This window comes from Aethalodelphis obliquidens, unplaced genomic scaffold, assembly GCF_003676395.1.
Source record: "Aethalodelphis obliquidens isolate GAN/ISIS:26980383/991018 unplaced genomic scaffold, ASM367639v1 scaffold4, whole genome shotgun sequence".
NCBI classification, from domain to species: Eukaryota; Metazoa; Chordata; class Mammalia; order Artiodactyla; family Delphinidae; genus Aethalodelphis; species Aethalodelphis obliquidens.
In genome coordinates, this window is record NW_020837948.1 from 57,354,783 (window position 1) to 57,369,622 (window position 14,840).

General features: G+C 41.6%; 1 protein-coding gene across 1 annotated transcript in view; it reads right to left on the reverse strand.

Moving 5' to 3' along the window:
• IQGAP2 (IQ motif containing GTPase activating protein 2) overlaps positions 1–14,840 on the reverse strand; it is a 286,526-nt gene that overhangs the window by 186,671 nt on the left and 85,015 nt on the right. The gene's annotated exons all lie outside the window — the stretch shown is intronic.

Genomic DNA, 14,840 nt, shown 5'->3' on the forward strand with positions numbered 1-14,840 from the left:
TGAAGCTCTTCATTTAAGACACAGCAAAGCAGCCAAAGAAGTGGCTATAAACCCCAAATAAGTGTGTCAGTGATCTAACACACTTAATACATACAACACTCTCACGTCAGAAACATCTCCACTGTTGCACCGTGTATCACACCGCCTGTCAAATGGGCAATGGGTTTCTCTTTCATTTCACCTAACAGCGGGGCTCTGGATAAAGAGACTGTGAACACAGATACACTGAATTCAGCTGAATGCATTCTTCCAGGGCCTACTACATTCAAAGCACTGCAGTGATCCACAAACAATGGTGGAGGCAAAACATCGTCTTTACCATCAAATAATGTGGTCCATTTGGGTGGGGAGAGACGCAAGTACAACACAATATTTAGTACCAGACCATTAGAACAAATGTCAACAAAACATTATAAACAATGTGCTGACAGAGATCACTTTTGATTTCAAAAAACAAACAATGGCTTCTAACAAGATTTCATGGCATACAGGCCACCTGATGCAGACGATGGGGAAACTGAAGTGAGAGAGGGGCACAGAAAAAGGTTTGAGGCTAGGGAAGGGATACAGTCAGGACTGCATTTCAGGAAGATTCATCTGATGGCAGCATGTAGGACAGGCTGAGAGTGGTTAGACCCAATGTAAGCAGCTAGCAGACTGGCAGTTGGACAAAAAGAAAGTATATATGGAAAAGTTCCTCCTCAGAGTTAGCAAAAAGATCAGGCACAGGGTGAGGGACAGTGGAACTTCAAATATGACTGATTTTTTAGGACTTAGGTCAGTAATTTTAAAAATGAAGAAAATCCTGAAACCGGAGGGAAAGGCTTGAGGATTAGCTTAAAAAAAATAAGAAGAAGAAGACTATTTTGGGGAGGGGTTTTAGGTTTACAGAAAAGTTAAGGGAACAGTACAGAGATTTCCCACCCCACTTCCTGGTTTCCCCTATTACTAACATTTTGCCTTACAGTGCCACATTTATTACATTTGATGAGCCAACACTGTGACATTATTATTAACTAAAGTCAATAGTTTACATTAGGGTTCACTCTTGGTGTTGTACATTTTATGGGTTTTGATAAATGTATAATGACATATATCCTCTACTAACAGTATCATGCAGAATAGTTTCACTGCCCTAAAAATCCTCCCTCCCTCCCCCGAGCCCCTGGCAACACTGATCTCACTGTCTCCATAGTTTTGCCTTTTCCAGAATGCCGTCTAGCTGGAATATGCAGCCTTTTCAGGCTTAGCTTTTTTCAACACCAACCGGCTCAACAGCTTCCACTAACTTCCACTGTGCAGATAATCCTTCTGCGGCTTATTTGAAAGATGGAAAGTAAGTGAACTTGAGTATCACAAATCTAGTTTATAAGGATTCCTAGAATTCCCACATTACACATACCCACCAATTTAAGTGTTTTAATATGCTAGGTTTTACCTTGTTTCAGACTATCGTCCTTATTAAGAGTGATGCTTTGATGGCAGACAGACCCGGGCAGCAGAGCTTTCCCTTTCTGCTCTGACCCTGAGCAAACTAATCTCTAGTAACTCAGGGGTTCTTAAAAATATATTTTGGGAACAATACCATGTTCCTCAAAAGGCTGCTAAAAGGACTGAGATAATATATCTAAAATATTTAACACAGTGCCTGACACAGAGGAAGTACTCAATAAACAGTAACTATTAATTGTTTCATGATCTCTGCAAATTTTCTACCAATGAAGGAGCATCAGAAGTAGCCAAGGCTATGAGAGTTCAAAGGTAACATTTTATAAAACTCATATACATAGTAAATAGCTATTAAAGGCAAAACACTGCAATCATTAGGAAAAACATTTTTTAATGAAAATTATGATTTATAGATTCTTGGTGAGTCTAAAAATCTGTGAATGACCATACCCTCAGTCCAGGTTATAACATCTGAGAAGCTCCTAAGTCTCACTGCAGTTCTAATGAGCTTTTTTCCTGCCTAATTCAACAGATGATATCACACACCTTAGAGTTTGGTTTCTTTAGAGACGGACACCAAGAAGCCCAGGTTATCTCTTAAAGGTCACCAATAAAGAAAGCAATTAAAAGAGTTTGATTTCATGGAATGGAAGGTTAGCTTCTAGAGCAGAAAGGTTAGCATGTGTTTGCTTGGCAGGGCGGAGAGATGGGGAACCTGGAAGCCCCAGGGTTGCCTAGGGGTTTGTAAGTTTCCGTTTGGTAATATAAAAGCCTTGTACAAAGTATGAGTTCCATACTTGGAACCTGTCTTAAGCTCTCTATGTTGTGGATATCCCAGCAACTATCTCGGGATAGGATTCAAGACCCTCTGCTACAATAGCAAATTTTATCTATTGGCTAATGGTCAAGTTCCACTAAAGTTTCTGTCTTCAAATAATTTGTCTTTCTAACTCCGACAGACAATGGGAATGAGAATTAGAAGAATGCATCCCCAAAGTACCCTAGAGATGATCTGAAATGTATTATGCTCTTGCCCTAAGCATTTCTATAAAAGAACCATATGCCAATCATCTCTATACGTTCACTGAAGGCAGACACTTTATTACAGTTACCAACACTACATTGGGAAAAAATTTTTTATCAATGATTTAACATTCAATCAGGTAAAGATACATAATGAATAATTTAAGTCTCTTCCGTGTAAAAATGGAGCTCTCTAAATACCGTTTCCCATAATTTTAAGATAGGAAAAATTGTTAGCAGCTCTTAATGGGGAGAAAGCTTACTATTTGTTGTGCATTGAGTATCTGCATGGGCAAAGCACTATAGATACAATTCTCACATACTGTAGTATGAATCAGCCCATCTCTGCCCTGAGCGTTCCCAAGGACAAGGAATTTCAATACCAGGTGACAAGGACTATCATAGAGGTAGTCGATAAGGTGCAATTGTGTCTCGTTTTTCTCACTCAGCCTTATAATCATACACATTTTCTGGTGTTATTACATAGTCCTTCTGAGCATCATTTGTAACATCTGCCTGGCTATTTTAAAAGACGGTCAACATTTGTATCATTTCTAAACCTTCACTATAATAAATGACGCTAAGACAGGCATGCGGCATTTATTCAACCTGAGATTGCTTTCTGTAAAAGAGTGTAAAGAGAGTTTAAAGAGAAACGCTGGGACTTCCTTGGTGGTCCAGCGGTTAACTCTTCGACTTCCAAGGCAGGGGGTGCTGGTTCCATCCCTGGTCAGGGAGCTAAGATCCCATATGCCACACGGCCAAAAAAACCAGAACATCAAACAGAAGCAATATTGTAACAAATTCAATAAAGACTTTAAAAAAAAATGGTCCACATCAAAAAAAAAAAAAACTTAAAAAAAAAGAGAAACATTAAGGCGTTTTACATATATTATATATATTTTAAAATACACATGTGTATATACACACACAACTAAACTGTTTATCAAAAGAGTTCCCCACAACTGCAAGGGGATCAGGACACTTAAAGCAGAGGTACAGGTGGAGGCTTTTCTGTTTGTGTTTTGTTTTATTAAATTAACAGGTACAAAAGGCATCTTACTGGTTTGATGTCATTTTGTAGATCTAAGCATGTTGGAAGCTTATTAATTTTCTGTGAACTGGCCTGTTCTTTGTCCAGAAACTAAAAACTAAAGCTTTTAGCTTCTTTCCTGTGAATCTGTATGTATCCCACTTGATCTTTCTTCAGTTCTAGGACTTGGTCTGTAGCTCCTGGAGGAACCCTGCAGTCCACCCCGCATCGGCACACAACGCAGTCTTCCCTTTCTTCCATCCCTGCCCTGTTTCCATCCTAATACAAACTGATGCTAAGGGTACCCCTTCCCTTGTGTGCTCTGCCATTCTTCCTTCATTCCTTCTCCAGGTCAGTTTGGACCTTTGTGTGATTTCTCAAAAACCAGACACATCCAAGGTTTATTTTGATAATATCTTACATGTATAATCGAACATGGTTTTTTCTCCATTCTCCTCCCTACCTCTCTTTACCTCCTAGTAATCCAATAATGGTTAAGACCCTTCCTCTAAAAAAGAAGAGCCTACCCCCTTCCCAAATCCTGTTCACAGGCAAACCCCACTGTTTGGTGATGCCTGCCAGTAGCAATGAAGAAAGGTCACTATTCATTCTGCATCTGACCTCCTCAAACGATGGTCTCTAAACATTCCTGCTCATATACTCTTACTAGTAAAAGTATCCTTAGTACATTTACTTACAAATTATATATTTACACTATAGCTTAGCAAAGTGATTTACAGCACAGCTCTGGCCCCTGGTTTTGACAGCCTACTGCTTAACTGCTGCTTCAGCAAGTAATTAAACATCTCTCCACCTGTTTCCATTTCTGTAAAATGGAGATCGTAAGGTTTTTATTAGGATTAACTAAGATATGTAAAGAGCTCAGAACAGTGCCTGACACACAGAAAGAGCAACACAAGTGTTTGCTCTTGTTGCTGTATACTAATATTGTCTTCATTAAAAAAAAAAAAAGACTATTTTTAGAGCAGCACAGAAGGCACAGAGATTTCCTATATATATCCCCTGTCCCAACACGTGCAGTCTCCCCCAGTACAAACATTCCCCCACCAGAGTGGTACATTTCTTACAATCAATAACCTTACGTGGACGCATCACTATCACCAAAACTCCACGGTTTACATTAGGGTTCATTCTAGGTATTGTACATTCTATGGGTTTGGATAGATGTAATGACATGTACCCACCACTATAGTATCATATGAAGTATTTTCACCGCCCTAAGAATCCTCTGTGCTCCGTCTATTCACCTCTCCTTACCTGCCCTAACTCCTGGCAATCACACTGATCTTTTCAGTGCCTCCAGAATTTTGCCTTCACCAGAACGTCATAGAGTTGCAATTGTACAGTATGTAGCCTTTTCAGATTGGTTTCTTTCACTTAGTAATACGTAAGTTTTAAGTTTCTTCCATGTCTTTTTCTTTTTTTCTTCCATGTCTTTTCACAGCCTGATAGCTAATTTCTTTTCAGCATTAAAAAAGATTCCATTGTTTGGAAGTACTACACTTCATTTACACATTCACCTACTGACATCTTGGTTACTTCCAAGTCTTGGCAGTTACGAATAAAGCTCTGTAAATATCTGCGTGAACGTTTCTGGGTAGACGTGAGCTGTTAACTCCTTTAGGTAAATATACCCAGGAGCGGAACAGCTGGATTGTATGGTAAATGTACGTTTAGTTTTGTAAGAAACTGCCGAGCTGTCTTCTAAAGTGGCTGAACCGTTTTGACTTCCCACCGGCAACGAACGAGAGTTCCTGTTGCTCCACATCCCTGCCAGCATTTGGTGTTGTCCGTGTTCTCGATTTGGGCCCTTCTAATAGGTGTGTAGTGGTATCTCCTTGTGTTAATTTGTAATTCCCTGATGACATATAATGTGGAATATCTGTTCATATCTCTATTTGCTATCTATATATCTTCTTTGATGAGGTGTTTGTTAAGGTCTTTGGCCTGTTTATGGCATTTTTTTCTTATTACTGGGTCTGAAGAGTTCTTTATATATTTTGGATGACAGTCCTCTATCAGGTGTGTCTTTTGCAAACATTTTCCCCCAGTCTACGGCTTGTTTTCTCACTCTTTTGCCGTTGTCTTTTGCAGAGTAGAAACTTTTAATTTTAATGAAGTCCAGCTTATTGTTTTCCATGAATCATGCCTTTGGTGCTGTATCTAAAATGTCATCACCAAACCCAAGGTCATCTAGATTTTTTCCTGTTATTTTCTAGGAGTTTTATCATTTTACTTATAAGTGTGATGCATTGGAGTTAATTTTTGTGAGGGGTGTAAGGTCTGTGTCTAGATTCATTTTTTGCATGTGGATGTTCAGTTGTCCCAGCATCATTTATAGAAAAGACCATGTTTGCTCCATTGTATTGCATTGCTCTTTTATCAGAGATCAGCAGACTATATTTATGGAGGTCTATTTCTGGGCTCTCTGTTCTGGTTCCATTGATTCATCTGTCTGTTCTTTCACCAGTGCCACACTGTCTTGATTACTGTAGCTTTACAGTAAGTGTGAAGTTGGGTAGTGTCAGTCCTCCAACTTTGTTCTCCTTCAATATTGTGTTATGGCTATTCTACGTCTTTTGCTTCTCCGTATAAACTTTAGAATTTGGCTGACGATACCCACAAAATAACTTGCTTGGAGTTGATTTGGATTGCACTGACTCTATGTAGATCAAGTTGGGAAGAACTGACATCTTGACAATATTGAGTCTCCCTGTCCATGAATGTGCAATCTCTCTCCATTTATTTAGTTCTTTGATTTAGTTCATCAGAGTTTTGTAGTTTTCCTCATATAGATCTTGGACATATTGTTAGATTTATACCTAAGTACTTCATTTTAGGGGATGCTAATGTAAATGATACTGTGTTTTTAATTTCAAATTCCACTTGTTCATTGCTGGTATATAAGGAAAGCAATTGACTTTTGTATATTAACCTTGTATGCTACAGCCTTGCTATAATCATTTATCAGTTCCAAAATATTGTCTATGTTTTTGTCTGAAAGAAAATTTTAAGAAGCAATACATTTTAAAGAGATGTTCTAATATTTTCTCTTCACTTTTCATTCTGGAGACCACTGTTTGTGTCTATTGTAGAATCCAGAGGTCTTAACTACTGGGTCAAATCCAAATAGGGCAGATAGATGTGTGCTTGATGGTCAATGTTTTTTCCACTAATTTCATGCTTGAGCTAAATACCTGCCACTACTTTCTGGGGAAAGATAGTAGCAATTTTTTTTTTTCATAGTAGCAATTTTAAATTGCTAAGGGCTAAATGCTTTCACATGTTGGGAACAAGAAATTTACCGGCAGTCAATTAGATGTACTTAGATAAGGGGTAAGGTGAAAAAGTGACTGAGAAAGAGGAAATAAACTAGTCTTTCCTCCTGCCCAAACACTACCTCTCTTAGTTTATTTCCTTAGGGACAAGAATGTATGAAGACCTCAGAGGTGTCCAGGAACCTGAAAACCTGTAGCACTTTAGCAGATCACAGAAAACTTTGGATACTTCCTGACTTCACACTAGTAATCTGCCCACTCCTGCCTGGTTGCTGGCAGTATAAACAGACTGCAAGGCACTGAATGTGTCTATTCTTAAACTTCCCAGCCTAGTACATTGCTTGTGCTGTGCTCACTTCATGTTTAACTAAATAATAAGGATCTGCACATAGTCAAGACCACATTACATAACTAATGACAGGTCCTGGCAAAAGTGTGAGGGTTGCTGAATAGAGGGGCAAGGGTGAGGAAATGTTTACAAGAGATGGGAACAAAATTGGGTCCAGCACAGTGCTTGGAACATAACAGGTGGTCCATAAATATTTCTTGAGTGACTACACTGGGTCTAAAAAGCTACAAACTAAAATGGTACAGAGGAAAGAAATTGAAAGCACTTTGACCAAAAGTTACAAGTCCAGAGATCAGGAATAAACCACTGTGACTCTGGAGGACGGACCACCTCAGGAAGCAACTGAAGATGAACTCGGAATGTCACTTAAAGGTCTGACAGCAAGGGCTTCCCTGGTGGCGCGGTGGTTGGGAGTCCGCCTGCTGATTCAGGGGGCGCGGGTTCGTTACCCGGTCCGGGAAGATCCCACGTGCCACAGAGCGGCTGGGCCCGTGAGCCATGGCCGCTGAGCCTGCGTGTCCGGAGCCTGTGCTCCACAACGAGAGAGGCCACAGCGGTGAGAGGCCCGCGTACGACAAAAAATAAAACCTAAAAAAAAAGGTCTGACAGCAAAATATGCTGATCCAATTCTACAGTTTCACAAGCTTATTATTTAAGAGGAATTTTTTTTTAAAAGAAACTACCTGGGAATTCCCTGGTGGTCCAGTGGTTAGGACTCGGGGCTTTCACTGCCAGGGGCCCAGGTTCAATCCCTGGTCAGGGAACTAAGATCCCACAAGCTGCGCAGCATCGCCAAAACAAAAACAAAAACAAAAAACAACAAGCTACCCTAAGGAAATCAGCACATCTCTTCAACCCACTCCCCTCAGTTTCCCTATGAGAAAAAGCCCTGCTACTTTGTCCTTTTATCATCACAAATCTGTTATTAATAAAATCTAACAGCAGTACCTGCCATTTCCTCCTCAAGAAAGCCAGTGATGGGAGCACAAAGAGCTTGTACTTGGGTGACTCCCCACTGTGCCTTGCTTCCAGAGTGGCCTTGGCAAACTCCTTAAGCTATCTGAGCACTGTTTTGAGGACAAAATGAGGTGACGTATGTAAGTTGTTTGGCACAGTGGCGGGCATTCATTCATTCCCTAACCAAGTACTTGTCAAGTGCTTACCTTTAGCCAGGCCCTGCTCTAGGCACTGAGCATACGCCTTAAGCAAGGACACAGTCCTTATTCTTATGGGCCTAAAGCTCTTTTGAAGGAGCCACGCAGACCCTAAGAACTCACACTGTGGAGGCGGGCCTCACGTGAGCGTCAAGGGAAGCTTCCTCTAAGGACATAGCCCTTAACGTGCAATCAGAAGGATGGTGGGCAGTAGCCAGGAAGAGGGCACTTTAGCGACTGGGGGCTTATGTGAGGTCTCTAAGGTGGGCCGGGTCCACCCAAGGGACAGAGCCAGACCAGTATGGCTGGGGGGGGCGGGGGGAGGGTATGCTGGAGATGAGCGAGGAGGGGCAAGAAACAGATCACAATGGGTCTTTAGAGCCATATTAAGGATAGAGATTTACGAGTCAGAACGGATAGAACGTGGACACTACTGAAGAGATAAGGGTGAGGGAGACAGAGAGGTGGGGGGGACTCCCAGCTGTGCAGTGGAGTGGACGACGGTGGGTTTTCATGTGAAGCTGACACGGAGGAGATCAAACCTGTGACTTCGCTGCTGGAAGGTTTTAGTCGGGGGCTGTTACAAAGCCATGAGTTTCGATCCAAACATTTGAAAGAGTACCCGGAGGCCCAGAGTGCTGCCTGTTCAGTGGCAGATCCGGGTCTGAGAAGTGGCCTGGGCTGGACATGTACATTCGAGAGTCATCAGGAAATCTCACCCACATCCATTTATACCACAAAGAGAAAGTACAGGTTGAGGAAAGAGGCAAGCCTAGCACTGAGGCTTGAGAATTTCAACATTTAAATGTTGACTACACAGAGTAGCATATGCAAATGAGGGGGAGAGTGGCAGTAGAACAGTAATAGTAACAAAGGTTAGGATGGCAAAAAGGACCTCAGGAGTGGGTAACCCAAGCAGTGGAGAGATACAGTAACTAGTTCCCTTGCCCTTGCACACTTCGAAGGCTCTCAGCTGAGCCTGCCCCCATCACCAAGATAAGACTTGTGCAACGGAAGACAGTGGCAGAAGGCTGAGGGGAGGGAAGAAAGGGGAGGACGAAGCGGGAGGAACGCACTCATAGCCTGACGCCTGAACATTATGCTGACGTTGTTTTGGTGAGACACACTCCTCTGTCAGCACACCACGCTCTACAAGTCAAGGCCACTGCCGAAGTCAGTGCCAGCCCCGATCGACCGTTCAGGGATTCAGCAACGTTGGGAGGGCGTTTAGAAAGAACCCGGCAATTGAATCGCACCTGTGGGACGCAAGCTTCTAGGCAATTATCTCCAACAAGCACCAATCAACAGAACAATGCCTGCCCCCCCCATGAAAGAATACCAGTCTAGCTAGAAACAAAAGCAACCCTTGAGACTCTGCTTGCTTACTAAGACTCCATGCCAACATAGGAAGGTATGGCATCAAAAGTTAATCTGTACCACAATAAAATTAAGGAAAAAATTTTAAATAAGAAAATTTAAAAATTTCACAAAGTAAGCAATAGAAATCAATCTGAACTTCACATTAGGTTTATCCTATTTGAGTAACCTCTCCTAAGAAAGTGTTCTGAAATTCTCCAACTTTTTAAAATAAAACAAATTACTTCCTACTTAGACACGAAGTCAGGACCTAATAAACTATTTTTATGTTTCAATCAAAGTTTTGAAAAAGCCTGTTTTAATTCAAGCATGATTAACTGAACTAAAACTGATTATAGCATCACTTAGGTTGGACACCTACAGTGTGAGAATTCAAACATATATATAAGTGGTGACTGCCTTCCCCCAATTCTTTGTTGTTCTCAGCAAGTGATGGTGGCTGTCGGCATTGACGGCCACTTGAAAAAATCCTAATAGTGTTTTGCTGTTCACTGGTCCCAGGCAGTGAATTTCTACACCTCAAAAAGACACTGTAGCAAACCTGAAGGCGATGTTTACATAAATGATGCTTTGTTGAGCTGAACCACAGCTGCCTCACTCAATGTAGCAAGAGCCACATTGCCAAGCTCAAGAACTAAGTAATTTACTGGGAAAAACGCTTTTTTGCCTACACACACACAGCCTTTTATTCACGTTCTGTTTCTATACACATCTTAAGAGTTCACGGCACACAACCAAGGATGCCACAGCGGCTGCACCTCCAGAGTATAATAAGCAACTGGACCTCTGCCAAATTGAGCCTCTGCTCTTGCTACACAGAAGCAGCCCGACTTTCCAGTCGACTTTGAGACTTCGAGCTCGACACTGCCGCTGCCACAGCAACCATAGCAACCACTGCATCCTTTGCGACTTGACAGGGCGACGTCTGTCAAGCAAAGGAGGGCAAAGCAAAGGAGGAGAGCAGCTCCCTTATAGGTCGCACCATAATTACAGATACACACTGGAGAAAACGCAGCAGGAGGGCTACTCAGCACATAAAAGCTCCGCTGCAGAGTGGGGGCTGGCATGGGAGGAAGGGGGATGACCAGACAGCCCAACACCACAGGCACCTCCAAAGAGAAGCAGACCTTTTACATGTACTACCGTTCAGATTATCAAGAAGTTCTCCTCTTTTATCCACCTTTCTTGTTGATGTTTGCCCTGGTTTCGATTTTTTTTTTTTCTGGCACTGCACCATCTAAAATCTAGAGCCTAGTCACCTGTGTTATTCCTGCTTAGAATCAGGCAGAAATACTACGCTTAATGACCAATTCCTTAAGCGTGCATTGCACTTCCAATATAGAGCCCAGAGGGCAGCCTGGCAGGGCTGGAAATAGCAAAGGAACTTGGCAATAGACTTGGGCTCAGTTCCGTTGATTCTATTACCTTGGGATTTACTTAAACATTCTGAAACTCAGTTTCCCCAATCAGTAAAATGAGGAACTGTGGCAGCTCATAGGGTGCTGTAAAATTAAATAAGATGAATATTTAAGGCAGGGTGCTTGGCATATATTAGCCAGTAGCAATTATCAGTAGGGTAAGGCTCGTCCATGATCTCTGATAACTTTAAGCTCCAAAGAGAAGAAAGCAACCTAAAATGATAACAATGTAGGAAAATGCTTACGATAAAGCAGGAACGAGGACACAATATGAAACTGCATGAATAGAATTTACTTGATTTTGGAAAATGAAATAAATCAAGATTCAGGCACAGAGGGGTTCAAAGTTACTGGCAGTGTTCTAGCTCTTCGACTGGGTGATGGGCACCCACATATTTAATATTCCTTAAGCTGTGCACGTATGTTTTATGTACTTTTGTGGGCAAGATGTGTTTCACACAAAAATACCTAGTTAAAAAAGGAAAGGGGGCGAAGACATCAAAATGTATTATTTCTATAAGGTAAGGCTGTAAATGAAATTTGTTTTCTTTTGTATGCATGTCTACATTTTCTAAGCTTTCTATAATAAGAAAAAATGTTTTGTTATGACAATGCTACACTGACAAGTCCTCGGCTAGAGACACCGTCGAGCTACTTGAAGAAGGCACGTCATTTCTCAGGCCACTGCTCACCAGTGAGCGAATGCAGCCACTCTAACCAGCGTCTGCAGTCACCTTCAATTAATTAGAAGCTGTCCACATTTAGGAAGCGGGGGCATGCAACAGAAGAAAGTAAAGCAAGGGCGCCTGGCTTTTTTTTTAAGGAAATTAACATTTGAGTTGTTACTGTGAGCTTCATGTCTCAGTAACAATTCTGTGAGGCAGCTCTTCTTATTCCCATTTTACAGGTAACTTAGAAAGTTTAATCAACTTGTCCATGAGTTCAGTTACATTAGAAAGCAGACTGTTTTGTATATCTTGATACTGTCTTATCTTGAAATTGTAGCCTTTCATCAAATGCCGGTGAGCCTGTGTACATGTGTGATGCCATGCTTTTAAAAGACAGCACAGGGCTTCCCTGGTGGCGCAGTGGTTGAGAGTCCACCTGCCAATGCAGGGGACACGAGTTCGTGCCCCGATCCGGGAAGATCCCACATGCCACGGAGCGGCTGGGCCCGTGAGCCATGGCCACTGGGTCTGCGCGTCCGGAGCCTGTGCTCCGCAATGGGAGAGGCCACAACAGGGAGAGGCCCGCGTACCGCAAAAAAAAAAAAAAAAAAAAAAGCACAGATAACATACTATGGTATTAAAATTTAAAAGAGCTCATGAGAATTTTATTTTCTGCAACATGTCTCAGATCTCATGCAAGAAGGGAAAGGAATCTTTCCTCTTAAAGGGGTTGTTCTGTTTTTGAATGAGGAAAAGAAGAGAAGATCCAGATACAGGGCAACATGCTTTTTTGTTTTTTTTTTTAACATCTTTATTGGGGTATAATTGCTTTACAATGGTGTGTTAGTTTCTGCTTTATAGCAAAGTGAATCAGTTATACATATACATATGTTCCCATATCTCTTCCCTCTTGCATCTCCCTCCCTCCCACCCTCCCTATCCCACCCCTCCAGGCGGTCACAAAGCACCGAGCTGATATCCCTGTGCTATGCGGCTGCTTCCCACTAGCTATCTACCTTACCAACGATGCTTTTAATGTGATTTAAGAATACATCTGCTTAGAAATCAAGGGGTAAGACTTCTCTGATTCAAAGACAGAGGGCCAGGGTGAGGGCCCAGATGCTTAAGTTCCAAGAGAAACGTTCCTTTGCATACACAGAAAAGGCTACGGCCTTCATCACAGTGCGATATTTGTCGGTGTCACGAGATGGATTTTGAGAGTGGGTAGAAAGAGATGTCTCCTTGTGTTAGCACAATAATGACTGTGCTACCCATACTAGTGGCAAATTAGAATCTAAGTTCCCTGGCACATGGTCAGAATTCACATCTTCTTTTTGATGCCACACTAAAACCCATTCCTACTCCATTTTTCTTTAAACAAATTGCTAATATATCTAAACAGCAAATCTGAGAGTTTGCCCAAAAGCCACCCCCTTTGATATGTATAAGACTACTATATATAAAAGAAATAAGCGACAAGGATATATTGCACAGCACAGGGAATATAGCCATTACTTTGTAGTAACTTTAAATGGAGTATAATGTATAAAAATATGAAATCACTAAGTTGTACACTTGAAGCTAATATGTTATTATATCCATTATATTTCAATCTAATAATAAAAAAAAAGCCACTCTCCTCTTTTTCTGTTCTCTGCTCATCATCTTGCCTTCTCATCCCATATCACAGCAACTCTCCTGTTTGGGGGTATGACCTAGGACCCCAGAGATCAAGCAACTCCCAGTGTAACCTTCAGAATTCACCAACATTCTCTTTCACTGATTTCAAATACACAGAACAGGGGGCTTGAAGGAGATACACCAGGTAAGCCCAACAAACATCAAAATTGTGAGAATAAGAGTGTGTCAAACCCAACATAAATATCAATAACTTCCACTTACTGAGCTCACTAGGTTTCAGGACTATGGATAAATTGTCATTTAACCCTAAAAGAAACCTATGAGATGGTGGTCCTACCTTCATGAGAAAACAGAGGCTTTGAAGGTTAGTAATAACCCAAGGTTACAAAGTCAGAATGTGGAAGAGCTGGGATTCAAACTGTGCTCTTTACCACAGGTGGTTAATAAAAGGTGTCTGAGGTTTGGAACAAGGAGGCCTTGGCTCTTTCTGTAACACCATCCTGGCAAATCAAGTCCTTGGGCCTTAGTTTCCTTATCTGTCAAATGGATCTACCATTTGCTTCATCTCCACAACTTGGATGCATTCATTCAATCAAGAAGAGATACGAAAACACTCCGAAAAGTTATTAAGCACTTCGCAAATATGTGGCATTAAGAGAAACGGGAAGGTAGAGATACCTGTTTATCCAACCCACGGCTCTTCTGGCAAACAGCTGGCCCAAGAGAATGCTGAAGCAGCTCTCCCTTCTGAATTCGAATAAGTACAACCAGAATGTGTATGGTCAGGACTACACGGTCTCTTTGGTAAGAGTTGCGAGGTTTGGTTTTTCCTCATACAGGAGTTCCACACTGTGAGATGGCCCATGACTTAACAATGCCTCGTTAAGGCTGGTCAGTCAGCAACTCAGGATATGCTGAGTAAGTGGAAGTTATAAAATATTCCAGAGTCTCCAACTTGCAGCGACTAGAAGTACTGTCCTATGGGGGCTGGCATGTCTGCTCAGAGTAAGAAAAAAGTTCCGATATTCATCAGAGCTTCTTATCTCTTGGTCAAGGGTGTGATCAGCACCCTTCCTTGTCTTCTGGATTACGAGTGTACCTCCAAAACATTACAATATTGCATTGAAGTATACTCATCTCTAACAGCAACCTCACTGGCATTAGGGCTTTATGATACCCATAAAATTCTCAGCATCATTCACCGACATTTTTCTATATAGAGGAGAGCTGACTAATCATAGAAACTCTGAGGTAGTATAAGGAGGGGGGCCCAGCAGAGAACAGAGCGACACACTTCTCACATGAAAATGCCAAGTTAAAGCAAAACAAATGGCTTTTTTCAATCTAAGAACAAATGAAACTTTAAAGCTCAACAATGAATCTGGGTGAGACAAAGCGATGTTTATTTTCACTGAAATGAGCACTTCTT